The sequence below is a fragment of the Zingiber officinale genome, chromosome 4A (genome assembly GCF_018446385.1).
Source record: "Zingiber officinale cultivar Zhangliang chromosome 4A, Zo_v1.1, whole genome shotgun sequence".
In the NCBI taxonomy this organism is placed as follows: Eukaryota; Viridiplantae; Streptophyta; class Magnoliopsida; order Zingiberales; family Zingiberaceae; genus Zingiber; species Zingiber officinale.
The window spans coordinates 50,670,881-50,693,626 of NC_055992.1; positions in this window are offsets into that span (position 1 = coordinate 50,670,881).

Sequence of the window (22,746 nt, forward strand, 5' to 3'; positions counted from 1 at the left end):
AGCATTAGACAAGACACATCTAATGCGTCATCTTGATGCTTCTTGTAAGCATCTTTGTCAGCTCGCGGGGCATTGGCAGGAGGAGCCTCCGGAATGGGCTGCTCCAGAACGTATAGTTTACGTTCCTGAGTGAGAACTATTCTCAGGTTCCTGTACCAGTCCAGGAAGTTTGCTCCGTTGAGCTTGTCCTTCTCAAGGACAGATCGCAGGGAGAAGGTGTTCGTATTTGACGTCATGGTTATCTACAACAGAATAAAAGCATAAATAAATATCATATTCTTAATCATTTAATTAGGCCTTTAACTAAATGATGCTCCCACTGAATTCTATAATTCATGTGGGACAAGATCCACATCATACTAACCCTTGAGTTAGCTTTGGCTAATACGCCCAAGACTTAGAATGATCGGTAGATAACGATTACCAATTACATCTCTATGCAACTCTTGTTTATAGAATCAAGATCCGCATTTATATTAAAACTCGAGTTAGCTTTGGCTAATATGCCCGAGAGTTAATATATATGTGATTTTGAACTATCTTTCCAACCGTTGGAAAAATGCCTATAGTTATACTCAATCCAACCGAGTTAACTAGGGATACTCAATCTTATTGAGTTTATACTCGCCCATGCGTTGATAAGCGGGACCAAGATTGTCCCTCCGCACCCTACCAAGATAGCATGCGTTGCTCTGCTTGTAACGCCCGCCCTCCCTGCTAACCCTAAGGGACGGGGCTACGATACTCTATGTACATATTACAGCGGAAGACTTAAAATAATTTTCTTAGATTAATAAAACTTTTGTTTTGTTTTCAAATCCGAACTACACTAATATGGTTTCCATAACATGATAACAAGATAAATAGAAACATAACATCAAGTTACCCATATAGTACTACAATTTACGAAACCAAAGCGTAATTCTTAAAAGTTCCTAAAGCAGGTTCTTATTTGGTTGCCTAGCCACCGCCACACACATCTCCTTGCCTCTCATGCTGCTCCTTTAGATAATCCAGCTTTTTCCTTTATCTGTGGTACAAGGAAAGTAAGCTATGAGCACTCATGGCTCAGTAAGTTCCTTTCCTACTCACTAAAACCGAAATTCATCACATGATCAAAGAATATCGTAACATAACATGATCTTAACTAGTCATGGCATAACATATCATACACTTTAAGCATATCATGCAACATAACAAAATCATAACTAGTCATGGCATATCAAGCTCTTAAAGCATAGCAAGAAACATAACATAATCATATCTAATCATGGCATATCATAGCATCATCACAAGGTATCATGGCATATCAAGCTCTTAAAACATAGCATGAAACATAACATAATCATATCTAATCATGGCATATCATAAATCATAGCATCATCACAACATGATCATAAGGTATATGCAATACGATTTTGAAAGCATGTATCCGAAAAAACATGTGTATGTCTCATGATCTTTAAAACCATTTCTTCTTACATATATACTTGAACATATTATCAACTTAAAGGGGATCCCGGCTATGTACCACTTACATATTGCGCGCAACCTATGTAGGTCCAAGGTAGCAAGTCTTGACCCCTACAAGGCAAACATACTAGGCCCGAGTCTTACTCCATCGACCTAGGGGCACTTAGGAGCCCATCCCTAACGAGGCCCGAGTCTTATTCCATCAACCCCGGGGCGCTTATGGAGCCCACCCTTGGTACAAGCCATATAAAGTAAACTACATGTCATACTTATACATATCACACATCATAAGGGCATGCATCACTTAGGTACACATCATATCATAAAAGTATGCATCACTTAGGCATACATCATATCATAAAAGTATGCATCACTTAGGCATATATCATGTCATAAAAGTATGCATCACTTAGGCATACATCATATCATAAAGGTATGCATCACTTAGGCATACATCATGTCATAAAAGCATGCATATTTTCACCACATAGCATATCATAAAAGCATGCATATTTCTATCCACATAGCATATCATAAAAGTATGCATATTTCTAGCACATATCATATCATGTAAAGTATGAATCACAAGCATACATGTTTAAGCATAAGGGTGTATCATGTGATCATACTATCATAAGAAACATGGTAACATAGTTAACTTGGGTTCTAAGCTTTTTAATCCCTTGGGTTCTTATCATGGCCGAACCCCCTTAGATCTCAATTTAGGTAAAAATAACCTCCAAGCATGTGGAACCTAAATTATCATCACATCAATTTCATAGGAAGCATTATAAGCATGATTAACTTGGTTTCTAAGTTCTCCAAGTCCCTAAACTTCATGTGGCCGAACCTTATCAGGTGTGAAACAAGGTTCCAAATGTCATGAAAGCATGGAAACCTTAAACCATATTTATAGCATTTTTTTCTTCCAAGTAACATAGTAATCATATTTGAGCTAATTCCTAAGTTCTTCAAGCCCTTAACATATGTCATGGCCAAAATTTCACAAGTATTCATTAGAGCTAAAAACAAGCATACAAGCATGTGAACTTGAACTAACATCTTGTATAAATTCATAATAAGGTATCATACAAAGGGTATGGCCGAAACTTACCCTAGCCTCATTTTAGGTCATTAAGCAGCATATAGCATGAGAACTTTGGCCTTCTACTTGTCATATTTCATGTAGAGTGACATGAGTATATTTAATTTTTATTCTAGGGTTTCTAGGGCATCTATCCCTTCATGGTCGAGACCTACAATGGTCCATTTAGGTCATGGAAAAATTATACAAGCATGTGACACAATCAACACATTATCATATTTCCATAAGAAGCATTTTTAACACAATTGGTTTCAATTCTAAGGCCTCTAGATCATTTAAACCTTACTTGGCCGAGACCCATCAGTGGTTAACTTTGCTTCAAATATCCTAAAAGCATAGGAAGTCATACAAGTTTCATAGCATGTATAAAGACAAGCATAATAAACATACATGTGCATTGTGTCTTAGGCTTGCTAGGTTTCTTTCCTTTTTCTTTTATTTATCCTCCTGGCCGAAACTTACCATTCTCTAAACTAGGTTCTAAGTGGCCTAAAGTATGGAAAACCTAGATAAGTTTCATGGCAAAAATTACTAAGAACATCATATACGAATTTGGTTCATAAACAAGCTAGGACCCTTGTGACCTTACAAGTCATATATCATGTAACTAAATTCTCTATACCCTAATTAAGCATGAGAGCATTAAACCACTTTCATATCATAATATCACAGAGGTCTTGAGCATGTTAAAATTTTGTTTAAGCTTTCCTAAGCTATCCATCTTAACATGGCCGAAAATCTTAATGAAGAGTTCATGAATTTCTAGCAATATTCAACATGCAATTCTTTAAGAGAACTCTATATTCTATCATATAAACATGGTTACTTAAATTTAAAGGTCTTCCTAACCCTAAGCTCTTTTCTTGGCCGAAACATATGAGGGGATTTCCTTTGGTTCCAAGTAACTTTCAAGCAAGAAAAACCAATAAAAGATCCTTAGTAATTCATGGAGGGAATCTTGTACTAGTTTGGTTAAACAATGATTTCCCTAACCTCTTTAAAATATTTTTGGCCAAAATTCTAGGGTTAGGTACTCCTCTGACCAAGCATCATATAGGTATAAAAACATGAAGGAAAACTTTTCTACATAGCATTGAAAAATATTATGAAATGAGGACTTGTTTAAACCTTCCTAGATTTGAAAACTCTTCTTTGGCCGAATTTTTCTTAAATTCTATTCTAGGTTTCTAATCCTCATAAAATCTGAAAATCACATAAAAATCCTTGTATCACAGGTGAGGGGAAGCTTACATCCTTTTCGCTTGTGGATCTAAGGTATGGTGATGGAAGAAGTAGCCTCTTCTTCTAGTTCCCTTTCCTTTGTTCCTTTGCTAAGTCCTCCTTGTATCTTAGGCTTTCTTAGGAGAAAACCTTGGCTTGGGGCCGAAGATAGAGGAGAGGGGACTGAGGTTCTCGGTGAGGGAGAGGGAAGAATGAGAGAAATGAGAGAAAAATTAGAATTCTTCTCTTTACTTGCTCCCTTTTATGTTAAGGAGGAAGAAGTAGCAAAATTAGTTTTTGCTTTCCTTCTCCCTTAGCCCTTTTTATCTATTTTCTTTTTATTTTTATTTATTTATTTATCTTCACCATTCATGGTGAAAATAAGGGGGAATGAATCCCCTTAATTAGCCTCTTTTATTTTCGGCAAGAGAAGAGAGAAAGAGGGAGAGAAGGAAGGAAGGCAAGTTGCCTTTCTCTTGCTCTTTTCTTGTTTTCTTTTGGCTAACTTTTACTCTCACCCTTATCATGAGTTTCCCTCCTTTACTATCAATATCTTCTCTCTATCCCAATTGGTTTCTACTAATTAATTCTCTAAATTATAATATAAGAGGTTCAAGGTTCAATCCTTGACCTCCTCTTCTTTTTATTTCATTTTATTTCTTTTTGCTTCAACCCACTTCCTTTTATTTTTCTAAGGCAAAATCCTACATTCATATGCTTACCTTAAAAGCTTAGTGGGTGTTACAGTTGTAACGCCCGCCCTCCCTGCTATCAACAAGGGACGGGGCTACGATACTCTACGTACGTATTACAGCGGAAGACTTAAAATTATTTTTCTTAACTTAATTAAAACCGAACTACACTAACATGGTTTCATAACATGATAACAAAATAAATAAAAACTTAACATCAAGTCACCCATATTGTATTACATTTCACAAAACCAAAGCATAGTTCTTAATGGTTTTAAAGCAGGTTCTTAATTAGTTGCCTAGTCACCGCCACACACATCTTCGTTGCCCCTCCTGCTGCTCCTTTAACTCATCCAGCTTTTTCCTTTATCTGTGGTACAAGGAAAGTAAGCTATGAGCACTCATGGCTCAGTAAGTTCCTTTCCTACTCACTAAAACCAACAATCAGTACATAATCAAATAATGTCTCAACTTAACATGATCTCAACTAGTCATGACATAACATATCATACTCTTTAAGCATATCATGCAACATAACAAACATTATAACTAGTCATGGCATATCATCTCTTAAAGCATAGCATGAAACATAACATAATCATATCATGGCATATCATCTCTTAAAACATAGCATGAAACATAACATAATCATATCATGGCATATCTTAAATCATAGCCTCAACACAACATAATCATAGATTATATGCATCATGATTTTAAAAACATGTATCCGAAAAACATGTGTATGTCTCATGATCTTTTAAAATCATTTTCTTCTTACATATATATACTTGAACATAATATCAACATATTTAGGGCCCCGGCTTGTACCATACATACATAACATAGATGCGCGCGTCCTAAGAATATCCAAGGTAGCAAGTCTTGAATCATACTAGGAACTAGGTCAAGATCACAAAGCATGGCCTAGGGGCGTATTTGATGTAACGCCCACCCTTCTTACCCAAGGGCGGTGCTACGATCTTATACTACTTACGTACATGCTTTAGTTATACTATAACAGCGGAAAATTTTAAATCATTCCTTTTATTTAAATAAGCATGATATCACATATTCTGATTAGTTCGAATGTGCATATATTGATCATATAACTAAAAATATTAATTTGTCCGAATCGTTCTTGCCGAGCAACCACCACACACATCACTATCTACTCCTCCTGCTGCTCCGTCGTTCCGAATATCCGTCCCCCATATCTGCGGTACAAGGAAAGTAAGCTATGAGCACTCATGGCTCAGTAAGTTCCTTTCCTACTCACTAAAACCGAATTCATATCATTGCATATCAATATCATGCGAGGTATCATAAGCATACGACATATAAGGGTATCATATTCATATTCATATAATATCACATGACATTATATCTAATCATCAGATAATTCAAGCACATATGTAGGCAATGCATCATGAATTTGAAAACTTATACTTATAAGTACTTGAAATTAATATCATCATTAGAGGGGATCCCGGTTTGTACCACATACATAATGCGCGCGCTTCATAGGTAGGTCCAAGGTAGCAAGTCTTGAACCCTACCATGCATACATACTAGGCCCGAGTCTTACTCCATCGACCTAGGGCATTCAGAGGCCCATTACTGACGAGGCACCCCGGGGCGTTTACGGAGCCCACCCTTGGTACAAACCATACAAAAATAACTTATCATGCATAACTATCATATCATGTCCCTAACAATCTTTCATGCATTTCCTTTTTCATTTCTTTTCATTATGTATAGCATTTCCTATGCTATAACATATCATTACGTAACATAATTTCATTTCTTCTCATTATGTATAACATTTCCTATGCTATAACATATCATGGCATATTACGTAACATAATTTCATTTCTTTTCATTATGTATAGCATTTCCTATGCTATAACATATCATGGCATATTACATAACATAATTTCATTTCTTCTCATTATGTATAGCATTTCCTATGCTATAACATATCATAGCATATTACATACCATAATTTCATTTCTTCTCATTATGTATAGCATTTCCTATGCTATAACATATCATGGCATATTACATAACATAATTTCATTTCTTCTCATTATGTATAGCATTTCCTAGGTTTCTTTCCCTTTTTCTTTTATTTTCCTTCATGGCCGAAACCTACCAGTCCTTAAGCTAGGTTTCTTAAGTGGCCTAAAGCAAGGAAAGCCTAAGTAAATATCATGGCAAAAGTTACTAAGAACATCATACACAACATTGGATCATAAACAAGCTAGGACTCTTGTGATCTTACATGTCTTATATCATGTAACTAGTTTTCTACATTCCAATTAAACATGAGAGCATTAATCAACTTTCATATCATAATATCACAGAGGTCTTGAGCATATTAATATTTTTGTTTAGGCTAATCTAAGCTATCCCTTTTATCATGACCGAAAAACCCTAAAAAGAGTTCATGAGTTTCTAGCAATGTGAACACCCTTTAAGAAACTTTATATCCGATCATAGTAGCATGTTTAGTCTTTCTAACCCTTAACCTTTCTGGTCCGAAGCATACAAGTGAGTTTTCTTTTGGTTCCAATTAATTTCCAAGCAAGAAAACCATAGAAAGGTCCTTAGCATTTCATAGAAGGAACCTTGCACTAGTTTGGTTAGACAATAATCTTCCTAGCCTCTTTAAAATATTTTTGGTTAAATCCTAGGGTTAGATACTCCTCTGATCATACATCATATCAGTATAAAATCATGGAAAAGAATCCTTCTACATAGCATAGAAAATCTTATCATGAAATGAGGTCTTGTTTAAATCATCTTAGATTTGAAAACCTTTTCTTTAGCCTAATTTTCTTAAATTCTTTCCTAGGTTTTCTAATCCTTATAAATCCGAAAATCACATAAAAGCCTTGTACCACAGGTGAGGGGAAGCTTACCTTCTTTGCTTAAGTTTCCTAGAGTTGAGAACTTGCTTGTGGACCTTTCTTCCTTGCTTGCTTTGCTCGGCACCAATGGAGGAAGAAGTGGCTAGGTCTTTTGGTGGAGAGGAGGAGGAAGAAGAGGAGGCTTCTTCCTCTTGTGTTGCTCGGCAACAAAAAGAAAGAAAGAAAAGAGGGAGTGTCTCGGCACCTCTAGGGGAAGAGGAGGAGAGTGAGTTGAGGATGAAGCCACCCCTCCATGCCTATTTATACTAAAATGAGGGGAGGAAAACTTGACTTGATTCATCCTCCTTATTTATTTCTCCTCTTTAATGATAAGAATATTCTAGAGAAATGCTTCTTGAGTTCTCTCTTTTCTTTCCTTTAATTTCTCTCTTTTCTTTCCTTTAATTAAAATTCCTATCTCTCCTCTTACAATATCCTCTCCTATCACACTTGGTTAACATATGCATGCATCCACAAGAGAACCAAGGATCAAAACTTGGTTATGTATATTTTTACTTCTTTTTACTTCCTTTTCCTTTTAAGTAAAAAGAATCCTTTCTTATTCTTAACTACTTAGTCCTTTCTCTCCTTATCAATAATTCTCCTATCCCCTTTGATATCCTATACATGTTCCTTACAAGAGGTCCAAGGTTCAATCCTATTTCTCTTCTAACATATTATTGATATTCTTTTGTACATAATAATTCATATATCACCATATTATGCATTATGCATAAATATTTCATACACATATATATTATCTCATATTCCTTCCTTTTGTTTACATTAATTCCATGTATTATAAATATAGATGATTTATATTCTCAACTTTATTTTCTTTCATAAAGTTTTAATCATCTAAATCCTTCCCATCTTAATATTCAACTTAGAATATTTACACCTTCTTTTCACTACCTTCAAACTCTCATTATCCTTACTTTCTTATCTAGGCTTTCTAGGGGTGTTACATTTGAAGAGTCCATCCCTTATTAGCCTAGATCACAAAGCAAGGCCTAGGGGTGTACTAAGGAGTCCATCCCTTATTAGCCTAGATCACAAAGCAAGGCTTAGCCTAGATCACAAAGCAAGGCCTAGGGACTGATTAGGAGTCCACCCTTGGTACAAGCCTTACAAAGTAAAATAGCATGTATAAAAATGCATCATTTAGTCACATAGCATAGCATAAAAGTATGCATCACTTAGGCATACATTATGTCATAAAAGTATGCATCACTTAGGCATACATCATATCATAAAAAGTATGCATCACTTAGGCATACATCATGTCATAAGAAAGTATGCATCACTTAAGCATACATCATATCATAAAAAGTATGCATCACTTAGGCATACATCATGTCATAAGAAAGTATGCATCACTTAGGCATACATCATATCATAAAAAGTATGCATCACTTAGGCATACATCATGTCATAAGAAAAAGTAGGCATATTTTAAACACATAGCATATCATAAAAACATGCATATTCTAAGTACATAGCATATCATTAAAGCATGCATATTTCTACTCACATAGCATATCATAAAAGCATGCATATTCTAAGCACATAGCATATTATTAAAACATGCATATCCCTATCCACGTATCATATCATAAAAAGGTATAAATCACAAGCATACATGGTTAAGCATAAGGGTATATCATGTGATTATACTATCATAAGAAACATGGTAACATAGTTAACTTGGGTTCTAAGCTTCCTCAACCCTTGGGTTCCTATCATGGCTGAACCCCCTTAGGTCTCAATTTAGGTAAAAACAACCTCCAAGCATGTGAACCCTAAATCATCATCACATAAATTTCATAGGAAGCATTATAAGCATGATTAACTTGGTTTCTAAGTTCTCCAAGTCCTTAAACTCATGTGGCCGAACCCTATCAGTATATAAACAAGGTCCCAAATGTCATGAAAGCATGGAAACCTTAAACCATATTTATAGCATTTTTTTCCAAATATCATAGTAAGCATATTGAGCTAGTTCCTAAGTCCTTCAAGCCCTTAACGTATGTCTTGGTCAATCTTTTAACAAGTATTCATTATGGCTAAAAACAAACATACAAGCATGTGAACTTGAACTAACATCATGTATAAATTCATAACAAGACATCATACAATAGGTATGGCCGAAACTTACCCTAGCCTCATTTAGGTCACTAAACAACATATAGTATGAGAACTTTGGTTTCTACTTATTATATTTCATGTAGAGTGACATAAGCATATTTAATTTTTGTTCTAGGGTTTCTAGGGCATTTATCCCTTCATGGCTGAAACACACAATGATCCATTTAGGTCATGGAAAAATTATACAAATATGTGACACAATCAACACATTATCATATTTTCATAAGAAGCACTTTTAACACATTTGGTTTCATTTCTAAGGCTCTAGGTCTTTTAAACCCTACTTGGCCGAAACTCACAGAATATAAACTTGCTTCAAATAGCCTAAAAGCATGAGAAATTATACAAGTTTCATAGCATGTATATAAAGACAAGCATAATAAACATACATGTGAATTGTGTCTTAGGCTTCCTAGGTTTCTTTCCCTTTTTCTTTTATTGTTCCTTATGGCCGAAACCTACCAATCTCTAAACTAGGTTTTAAGTGGCCTAAAGCATGGAAAACCTAAGTAAGTTTCATGGCAAAAATTACTAAGAACATCATATACAAAGTTGGTTCATAAACAAGCTAGGACCCTTGTGAACTTACATGTCATATATCATGTAACTAATTTTCTATACTCAATTTAAACATAAGAGCATTAAACAACTTTCATATCATAATATCACCGAGGTCTTGAGCATATTAGAATTTTGTTCAAGCTTTTCTAAACTATCCATCTTATCATGGACGAAAATCTAAAACAAGAGTTCATGAATTTCTAGCAATGTACAACATGCAATTCTTTAAGAGAACTCTATATTCTATCATACAAACATGGTTATTTAAATTTAAAGGTCTTCCTAACCCTAAGCTCTTTTCTTGGCCGAAACATATAAATGGATTTCTTTGGTTCTAAGTAACCTTTAAGCAAGAAAACCAATAAAAACCCTTAGTAGTTCATGGGAGAAATTTTGTACTAGTTTAGTTAAACAATATTTTTCCCTAACCTCCTTAACATATTTTTGGCCGAAATTCTAGGGTTAGGTACTCCTCTGATCAAGCATCATTTAAGTATAAAAACATGAAGAAAATCCTTCCTACATAGCATAGAAAGAATATCATGAAATAAGGACTTGTTTAAACCATCCTAGATTTGAAAACCCTTTCTTTAGCCGAATTTTCTTAAATTCTTTTCTAGGTTTTCTAATCCTTATAGAATCTGAAAATCACATAAAAGCCTTGTACCACAGGTGAGGGGAAGCTTACATCCTTTTCGCTTGTGGATCTAAGGTATGGTGAAGAAGGAGTAGCCTCTTCTTCTAGTTCCTTTCCCTTAATTCCTTTGCTAAGTCCTCCTTGTATCTTAGGCTTTCTTAGGGAACAAACTTGGCTTTGGGGCTGAAGATGGAGGAGAGGGGACTTTGGTGTTCTCGGTGAGGGAGAGGATGAATGAGAGAAAATGAGAGAAAAATAATTTTCTCTTTTCTTGCTCCCATTTATGTTAAGGGATAAGAAGTAGCAAAATTGATTTTTGTTTTCCTTCTCCCTTAACCCATTTTCTATTTTTCTTACATTTATTTTATTTTCTATTTATTCTCACCATTCATGATAAAATAAGGGGGAATGATTCCCCTTAATTCCTCTTTAAGTTTTCGGCAAAAATCAAAGAGGAAGAGGGAGAGAAAGCGAGGAAGGCAAGTTGCCTTTCTCTTGTTCTTTTCTTGCTTTCTCTTCTTAGATCTTTACTCCTATCTTTATCATGCTTTCCCTTTCCTTGCTATCAATATCTTCTCTCTATCCCAATTGGTTTCTACTAGTTAATTCTATGATTTATCATATAAGAGGTTCAAGGTTCAATCCTTGACTTCCTCTTCTTTTTATTTCATTTTATTTCTTTTTGCTTCAACTCACTTCTTATTATTTTTCTAAGGCAAAAATCCCATATTCATATATTTATCTTACAAGCTTAGTGGGTATTACAACAGTACCCCATACCTCATAAAAAGTTCATCCTCGAACTTTAAAATAGCTCCGTGTACTTTTGTTTCATATCGTCCTCGCGTTCCCAGGTGGCTTCTTCGAATCGTTGATTCCGCCACAGGACCTTTACTAAGGGTATTTATTTGTTCCTTAACCTCTTGATTTCTCGGTACAGGATCTGGATGGGTTTACTTTCATAACTCAGGTCTTCCTACATCTGTACCGACTGAGGCTCAATCACTTGATCTGTGCTGGGAGTACATTTCTTGAGCATCGATACATGGAACACGTTGTGAATGGCTGCCATGTCTGAAGGTAGTTCCAGTCTGTATGCGACTTGGGCCACTCTTTCTAAAATCCGGTACGGTCCTACGTATCGTGGGCTTAACTTGCTTCTCTTTCCGAACCTCATTATCCCTTTCATGGGGGATACCTTAAGGAATACCAAATCTCCGATGTTGAATTCTAGCGGCCTGCGCCGTTTATCGGCATAATTCTTCTACCGAATCTGGCGGATCTTCTGTATAGCTCGGGTGGTGTCATCAATAAGTTCCGTTCGGAACCCCATTTCCTTCTTTTCACCGCTCTCATACCAGCATATAAGGGACCTACACTTCCTCCCATATAGAGCTTCGTAAGGTGCCATTCCAATAGTAGCTTGGTAGCTATTATTGTAGGCGGATTCTGCCAAGTATAAATATCGGCACCAGCTCCCCTTGAAGTCCAGGGCACAAGCTCTTAACATATCCTCCAATATTTGATTTACTCTTTCAGTCTGCCCATCAGTCTGTGGGTGGAAGGCTGTGCTAAACAACAACTTCGTGCCGAGGGCCTTCTGAACACACTCCCAAAAGTTCGAGACAAAACGTCCGTCTCTATCAGAAATAATGGTTTTAGGGATACCATGTAATCTGACGATTTCCTTAATATATAGCTGAGCTAGTTGTTCAGTTGAATAAGTCATCTTGATCGCCAAAAAGTGTGCAGACTTCGTCAATCTGTCCATGATCACCCATATAGCATCATATCCGTTTGTCGTCCTAGGTAGACCTGAAATGAAATCCATGGAGATTTCTTCCCATTTCCATTCTGGAATTTGGACAGGTTGTAATAATCCGCCGGGTCTCTGATGTTCAGCTTTTACCCTTTGGCACGTCAGACAAGTACTGACGTACTGAGCCACTTCTCTTTTCATACCGGACCACCAAAATTTCTTTTTCAGGTCCTGATACATCTTTGTGGAACCCGAGTGCATTGCATAAGGCATTGTATGGGCTTCTTCCAGTATCTTCTTTCGCAACTCTGGATCCTCTGGAATACATAATCGATCCCTGAGGTATAATATTCCATCGTCTGCGATACGGAACCCGTCATTCTTTCCTCCTGCGGTCTCTTGTTTAATTCTTTGAAGGCTCGGGTCCCTGTTTTGCTTCTCTAACATGTTCTCAAATAACGTTGGTGTTATGGTGAGGGTAGAGAGTCGTCCGGACATGGTTTCAACTAACGGATACGAAACATGTTTCAGTTTCTCGATGGATTCCCTCATCAGTTCGCTTTCAGCATTGAATAAAAATTCTAGCATACTGACTAAAATTAGATAGCTGACCTGTGACGACAGTGGAGGCGTTCGCCACGTCATCCTGAGCGAGAGAGTAGACTCTGGCGATCGTCATAGCGGGAGGGGCTTCCAATCTTCATTGGCTGATTGAAGTCCCTTCTATAGCAGCTTGCATCTGGTGAAGCTGTGCGGGGGCACTCTTGTTCTGAAAGTTCTGCGGAGGTGGTGCCTGTGGTTGAGTTGGGCAATTTCTCGCTAGATGGCCTTCCTTTCCGCAGTTATAGCACTTTCTGGTACTTAGGAGACATACTCCAGGATGCATCTTCCCACATGTGGCACACTGAGGGTACTTGGTCTGCTTATTGGCCGGACCACCTTTTGTTTTATTCCACTGTTTCCTCTTTCCACTTGAGTTTCCTTTCCAGTCGGTTCTAGTATTGTGCGATTTTTTGTCCTCCGGTCAGTGCTTGGTTCATGCCCTTGTTCATTGCTTTCTGGTAGTTCTCGGTAATTAGGGCACTGCTGACTAGCTCCTCTGCAGTCTGCGGTCTATTAACTCCGCCGGCTACGTTCAGGGCTATCTCGGGTCGGAGCATCTTTAACATTAATCGGACCCTTTCTTTTTCAGTACGGATCAGTTCTGGGCACAGTCGTGCTAGGTGGTTGAACCTCTTGACGGCTTCGTTAACTGATAGATCACCTTGCTGGAACTCAGTGAACTCATCATAGTGCTTATTGGTCACTTGCATGTGGAAGAATTCCTCTAAGAACTCTGTCTCAAAATCCGTCCACTGCATCTGGTTTGTTTGTCTTTTCGCCTTTACTCGGTCCCACCACATCCGGGCATCTCCGATAAGGCAGAACGACGCGCATTTGACCTTCTCGTGTTCAGGCCAGTCCAGTAGTTCCATTATGCTCTCCACAGTCTTGTGCCAGGCTTGCGCATCCCATGGTTCGCAGTTTCCCGAGAATGCTTCCGGCTTAAGCCTTTGCCACTGAATCAGATAGGCCTCTTGTCAGACCTGCCGGGGGCACTGGCGCGGCTGTAGGTATAACCGGTAGTGCATTCTGATTTGCCGGTGGGGTATCTAGGTTACCTTGCTGACCCATTAAGGTAGTGATCAGCTGTTGTTGCTCCGCGATTTGATGCTGGTGGTCTGCGACTAACTGCGTCAGGTCTGGTGGAGTCACTGTCCCTCCGGTTCGGGCATTGCGTGTCCTAACCATGTTTATCTAAATAAGGACAACAGACTAGTGTAAGTGGTTATCGTTTTTAGCCCATCTAACGTACTGTTTTGTTTCTATCTATTTGTTCTGGTATTATTCCTAAGCTACCAATACGTAATCCTAATCTAAATTATAACTAAAAGCATGGAATAAAGCATCAAACATAAACAAGCAAAACATGAAACTAAAACATAAGCAGCATAAGGAAAATAAGGAATAGAGTGACAAACAATATAACATAAGGAAATAAAGCATAAGCAATGTAGCAAAGAAAATAAAGCATAGACAATATAACAAGGAAGAAAAAAATAAATAAAAATAAAGCATAAGTCATATAACATGAAATTAAGCATAAACATATAACAAGAAAATTAAACATAAGCAATCTTACTTGGAGCGGCAGGTCGGATGCTTGATGTGTGTGTAGTGAGCTGGCAAAAACTTTGGCTCTGATACCAACCTGTAACGCCCGCCCTCCCTGCTAACCCTAAGGGACGGGGCTACGATACTCTATGTACATATTACAGCGGAAGACTTAAAATAATTTTCTTAGTTTAATAAAACTTTTGTTTTGTTTTCAAATCCGAACTACACTAATATGGTTTCCATAACATGATAACAAGATAAATAGAAACATAACATCAAGTTACCCATATAGTACTACAATTTACGAAACCAAAGCGTAATTCTTAAAAGTTCTTAAAGCAAGTTCTTATTTGGTTGCCTAGCCACCGCCACACACATCTCCTTGCCTCTCCTGCTGCTCCTTTAGCTAATCCAGCTTTTTCCTTTATCTGTGGTACAAGGAAAGTAAGCTATGAGCACTCATGGCTCAGTAAGTTCCTTTCCTACTCACTAAAACCGAAATTCATCACATGATCAAAGAATATCGTAACATAACATGATCTTAACTAGTCATGGCATAACATATCATACTCTTTAAGCATATCATGCAACATAACAAAATCATAACTAGTCATGGCATATCAAGCTCTTAAACATAGCATGAAACATAACATAATCATATCTAATCATGACATATCATAGCATCATCACAAGGTAGCATGGCATATCAAGCTCTTAAAGCATAGCATGAAACATAACATAATCATATCTAATCATGGCATATCATAAATCATAGCATCATCACAACATGATCATAAGGTATATGCAATACGATTTGAAAGCATGTATCCGAAAAAACATGTGTATGTCTCATGATCTTTAAAACCATTTCTTCTTACATATATACTTGAACATATTATCAACTTAAAGGGGATCCCGGCTATGTACCACTTACATATTGCGCGCAACCTATGTAGGTCCAAGGTAGCAAGTCTTGACCCCTACAAGGCAAACATACTAGGCCCGAGTCTTACTCCATCGACCTAGGGGCACTTAGGAGCCCATCCCTAACGAGGCCCGAGTCTTATTCCATCGACCCCGGGGCGCTTATGGAGCCCACCCTTGGTACAAGCCATATAAAGTAAAGTACATGTCATACTTATACATATCACACATCATAAGGGCATGCATCACTTAGGCACACATCATATCATAAAAGTATGCATCACTTAGGCATACATCATATCATAAAAGTATGCATCACTTAGGCATACATCATGTCATAAAAGTATGCATCACTTAGGCATACATCATATCATAAAGGTATGCATCACTTAGGCATACATCATGTCATAAAAGCATGCATATTTTCACCACATAGCATATCATAAAAGCATGCATATTTCTATCCACATAGCATATCATAAAAGTATGCATATTTCTAGCACATATCATATCATGGAAAGTATGAATCACAAGCATACATGTTTAAGCATAAGGGTGTATCATGTGATCATACTATCATAAGAAACATGGTAACATAGTTAACTTGGGTTCTAAGCTTCCTAATCCCTTGGGTTCTTATCATGGCCGAACCCCCTTAGATCTCAATTTAGGTAAAAATAACCTCCAAGCATGTGGAACCTAAATTATCATCACATCAATTTCATAGGAAATATTATAAGCATGATTAACTTGGTTTCTAAGTTCTCCAAGTCCCTAAACTTCATGTGGCCGAACCTTATCAAGTGTGAAACAAGGTCCCAAATGTCATGAAAGCATGGAAACCTTAAACCATATTTATAGCATTTTTTTCTTCCAGGTAACATAGTAATCATATTTGAGCTAATTCCTAAGTTCTTCAAGCCCTTAACATATGTCATGGCCAAAATTTCACAAGTATTCATTAGAGCTAAAAACAAGCATACAAGCATGTGAACTTGAACTAACATCTTGTATAAATTCATAATAAGGTATCATACAAAGGGTATGGCCGAAACTTACCCTAGCCTCATTTTAGGTCATTAAGCAACATATAGCATGAGAGCTTTGGCCTTCTACTTATCATATTTCATGTAGAGTGACATGAGCATATTTAATTTTCATTCTAGGGTTTCTAGGGAATCTATCCCTTCATGGAAAAGACCTACAATGGTCCATTTAGGTCATGGAAAAATTATACAAGCATGTGACACAATCAACACATTATCATATTTCCATAAGAAGCATTTTTAACACAATTGGTTTCAATTCTAAGGCCTCTAGATCATTTAAACCTTACTTGGCCGAGACCCATCAGTGGTTAACTTTGCTTCAAATAGCCTAAAAGCATAGGAAGTCATACAAGTTTCATAGCATGTATAAAGACAAGCATAATAAACATACATGTGCATTGTGTCATAGGCTTCCTAGGTTTCTTTCCTTTTTCTTTTATTTTTCCTCATGGCCGAAACTTACCATTCTCTAAAATAGGTTCTAAGTGGCCTAAAGTATGGAAAACCTAGGTAAGTTTCATGGAAAAAATTACTAAGAACATCATATACGAATTTGGTTCATAAACAAGCTAGGACCCTTGTGACCTTACAAGTCATATATCATGTAACTAAATTCTCTATACCCTAATTAAGCATGAGAGCATTAAACCACTTTCATATCTTAATATCACAGAGGTCTTGAGCATGTTAAAATTTTGTTTAAGATTTCCTAAGCTATCCATCTTAACATGGCCGAAAATCTTAATGAAGAGTTCATGAATTTCTAGCAATATTCAACATGCAATTCTTTAAGAGAACTCTATATTCTATCATATAAACATGGTTACTTAAATTTAAAGGTCTTCCTAACTCTAAGCTCTTTTCTTGTCCGAAACATATGAGGGGATTTCCTTTGGTTCCAAGTAACTTTCAAGCAAGAAAAACCAATAAAAGATCCTTAGTAATTCATGGAGGGAATCTTGTACTAGTTTGGTTAAACAATGATTTCCCTAACCTCTTTAAAATATTTTTGGACGAAATTCTAGGGTTAGGTACTCCTCTGACCAAGCATCATATAGGTATAAAAACATGAAGGAAAACCTTCCTACATAGCATAGAAAAATATTATGAAATGAGGACTTGTTTAAACCTTCCTAGATTTGAAAACTCTTCTTTGGCCGAATTTTTCTTAAATTCTATTCTAGGTTTCTAATCCTCATAAAATCCGAAAATCACATAAAAAGCCTTGTACCACAGGTGAGGGGAAGCTTACATCCTTTTCGCTTGTGGATCTAAGGTATGGTGATGGAAGAAGTAGCCTCTTCTTCTAGTTCCCTTTCCATGATTCCCTTGCTAAGTCCTCCTTGTATCTTAGGCTTTCTTAGGAGAAAACCTTGGCTTGGGGCCGAAGATAGAGGAGAGGGGACTGAGGTTCTCGGTGAGGGAGAGGGAAGAATGAGAGAAATGAGAGAAAAATTAGAATTCTTCTCTTTACATGCTCCCTTTTATGTTAAGGAGGAAGAAGAAGCAAAATTAGTTTTTGCATTCCTTCTCCCTTAGTCCTTTTTCTCTATTTTCTTTTTATTTTTATTTATTTATTTATCCTCATCATTCATGGTGAAAATAAGGGGGAATGAATCTCCTTAATTAGCCTCTTTTATTTTCGGCAAGAGAAGAGAGAAAGAGGGAGAGAAGGAAGGAAGGCAAGTTGTCTTTCTCTTGCTCTTTTCTTGTTTTCTTTTGGCTAACTTTTACTCTCACCCTTATCATGAGTTTCCCTCCTTTGCTATCAATATCTTCTCTCTATCCCAATTGGTTTCTACTAATTAATTCTCTAAATTATAATATAAGAGGTTCAAGGTTCAATCCTTGACCTCCTCATCTTTTTATTTCATTTTATTTCTTTTTGCTTCAACCCACTTCCTTTTATTTTTCTAAGGCAAAATCCTACATTCATATGCTTATCTTAAAAGCTTAGTGGGTGTTACACTGCTTTGGCAGATTCAACAACATCATGCGATCGAGACAGTGATGGGTATCACGGCATGGTAGGCATTTTGAGTTGTCGTGATTTAGATCTAATCTAAATGATGATGTATCATATACTTGAAATAGATCTAATCTAATCGATAGAGTGCATCTTGTACACGATGTAGATCTAATCTAATCGTAAGGGTGCATCTTGTGCATGATTTAGATCTAATCTTAATCGCTAGGCACTAATTAATTACATAATTAAACATGCATCATATACACAAGTAATTAACTAAGTTTTGTGATTAGTCATGGCCCTACTACGATCTTCTCAAGCCAATGAGAAGATTGGATGGTCAACCTAAGGTCAACTTCTCAAGCGCCTTCCTTTTGACCACCTTGTGTTGCTCGCGCCTTCCTCGTAACTCCGTCTCGAGTGGACCTTCCACAGCTCCAAATTTGTACATTAAAATTTTTGAAACTCGAGTTACATTCGAGTCTAAATCTAATTTACAACCAGAATAATAGAAAGGCACAACGCGCAGGTCGCGAAAATAAAATAAAAATAAAATACAAGCACGCACATCACATAACGGCACACAGGCCGTATTATGAATTACAACACAATTGTCCAATCGAATTGGGTCTTTGGGCCATGACTATCACAAAATTAATATATAATTCAAAATTATATATTTCTGTAATTTTTCTGTAATTTTTCATAATTTTACAGATTTTATGAGTAAATTTTTCCCGGCGGTCCCGATTAGCGATTTCGGGCGCCTTACGGGGTTAGGGGCAGTACCCCTACCCGCGATCTAACCATCGCGAGTTGCTCCTAAGCGATCCAAGAGCACCTTATCCCGCTGTCCCAAAAAGATTTGGGTCGAAATGATGCCATTTCAGAAAAAACTTCTCGGTAGTCGAAGCCTACAATTGTATAAACACTTGTGCTTCGCATCTACGAGAAATATTACTATTAAAACTATAAAAACCATAAATTTACAGAAATGTACAGAAGCTTTAATTTTTCATAAAAATCAAATTAAACTCGTACAAGCTTCGCACGTGGATCTGATAAACCGCTTTTTCGCGTCGCGGAAACCCCGAATCACCCTAGCCAAAAAATTTGAAAACATACGAGTACGAGTTACAAAACTTCTAGATCTATATGATGAAGATCTTTACCCTTGTTGTGTGTCCTTTTGCGTATCCCGCTCGTCCTCGGTACGCCGGCTCTCGAAGTTGTCAATGTAGACAACTCTCTACACGTATCCACACGAACACACTAGGTGGAGGTGACCAAAAACCAAGGTGTGCTAGCACCTATGTGGTTCGGCCAAGGAAGGAGGAGAGGGAGAGCTTGAGAGGAAGAAGGAAGAAAAATCACACTTGAATGAAAAATTGAATTCTCATTCAAATAATAGTGGCCGGCCACTCTCCTTTGTGTAACTCCCAAAATTGCATTAAGTGCAATTAATGTGAAGCTATTAAAGACAATGGCTTTGTAACTTCCATGAGGTGGCAACTATGATGATGTGGAGTAACATCATTGGTCCATATCAATGCCAACTCACCAATGAGGTGGCATAAAGTCAAGTCAAACTTGACTTTTAATCTTCCTCTCAAGTCAAGTCAAACTTGACCAAATCTCTTCCATGGTTGATCGAATCCAACCATTTGATTCAAGCCAACTTAATATAATGAATCTAATTCATTTAATTAAATTGATTCAATGAGTCAAAATCTAAATTAGACTCATTGAACACATGAATCAACTTGAGTCGAACTCAAGTTAGCCCAATTAGGATTACTCTTAATCCAATTTGATTCATCAAATGAATCTAATCCTCTTGGTTCATCATATGAACCTGATCTCCATCTAATTGTCCTAAGTGTGTGACCCTATAGGTTCTTGTAACGTTGGCAATTCCCTAAACCCATTTAAGAGCATAAGTAATCAGCGGTATCTAGCAACACATCATTACTACCCAAGTTACAAGAATGTCGAGATCCGACATCACCTTGTGACTACAAATTGTGACTCCTCACAAAATATGACAAGTGTCCTTCTATCCTAGACATCTAGATTGATCAATGTGAGGCATAGACCGTGTCATCCTCTGATCAATCTAAATCTTGAACACCAAGTAGACTCACTAAATTAAATGAGCTCAATATCTTATATTGACTCATTTGGGCATGACCATGCACTTCGTGGTCTCACTCTATCAAGAATACCGATGTCTCTCCCGTCATATAGGAGGGATAGATCCCATCTACATCACACACATCCCTCTGCATAATTTGTTATATACCCAGTAATCGCCTTTATAGTCCACCCAGTTACGGGTGACGTTTGACGAAACCAAAGTACATAACTCCTTATGTAGGGATCTATGGTGACTTCAGGTCTAAGGACTAGTAGTCATACTAATAGCCACATGAGAAATTATATAACACTCATATAACGATCCATGGTACTTTCTCATGGCGGGTCATTCAATATACATTCTCTAATGTATACTCATGTGTCAACTTGATATCTCTATATCCATGACTTGTGAGATCAAGTCATCGAGTTGACCTACATGCTAGTCTTATTGCATTAACATTGTCCCTGAATGTTAATACTTGACTAGGAATGATTAAAAGTAGTGTTCCCTATATCGTCTCACTATCGGTTCAACTAACCGATTGATATAGGTGAGAACCATTTACTCAAGGACATTATTATACTTAGTTTATTTGGCACCAATACAAGTAAGTATAATAACGAAAATCCAAATGCCTTTATTTATATAGAACATGATACAATAAGTCCAAAATACAATCATCATGGTAGAGAAGTTATACCTTTGATGCGAAGCCCATCGATTATACCGCTCGTCCAAAATTTGCCGAATCTCAAGGGTGTCAAGTGAACACCCCTCTATGTGTATCCACACGAGCAAAAATGGAGAAGAAACCTTAGAGTGTGCTACCACTCTTGAAGGTTTCGACCAAGGTGGAGGAGTGGGAGAGAAGAAGATGAGAGGAGGAAGAAGAAGGAGTGAATGAGCACACAAAACATTCAACACCACTTAAAGTTGTCGGCCACTTCAAGAAGGGTTTTTAAACTCCATGGAATACCAAGAGTTACAACTCTTGATCTCCCTCATGAGGTAGCACACACTTGTACTATCCTTGATGATGTGGAACATTATCATTGGCCCACTCTATGCCAACTCACAAATGAGGTGGCATTGGTCAAGTCAAACTTGACCTTTCATCCTCCCTTCTCAAGTCAAGTCAAACTTGACCTCTTCTCTCCCATGGTTAATCAAATATAACCATTTGATTCAAACCATTTTAATTTAATGAATCTATATCCATTGAATTAAATTGACTCAATGAATACAAATCTAATTAGACTCATTTAACACATGAACCAAATTGAGTCCAACTCAATTAGTTTAATTAGGATTACTCATAATCCAATTTGGTTCATCACATGAACCTAATCCTCTTGGTTCATCATATGAACCTAATCTCCATCTAATTGCCCTTTGTGTGTGACCCTATAGGTTCTTGTAACGTTGGCAATGGTCCTAAACCCATTTAGAAGCATAAGTAATGAGCAGTATCTAGCAACACATCATTACTACCCAAGTTACAAGAATGTTGAGATCCAACATCACCTTGTGACTACTAATTTAACTCTTCACAATTTATGACAATGTCCTTCTATCCTTGACATCTAGATTGATCAATTTGAGCCATAGACGGTATCATCCTCTGATCAATCTAAATCTTGAACTCCAAGTAGACTCACTATAATCAAATGAGCTCAATATCTCATATTGACTCATTTGTGCATGGCCATGCACTTAGTGGTCTCACTCTATCAGGAATAATGATGTCACTCCCATTATATAGGAGGGATAGATCCCATCTACATCACTCACATCCCTCCGCATAATTTGTTACATACCCAGTAATCGCTTTTATAGTCCACCCAGTTACGGGTGACGTTCGATGAAGCCAAAGTATGCAACTCCTTATGTAGGGAACCATGGTGACTTCAGGTCCAAGGACTAATAGTCATACTAATAGCCACATGAGAAAGTATATGACACTCATATAATAATCCATGTTACTTTCTCATGGCGGGTC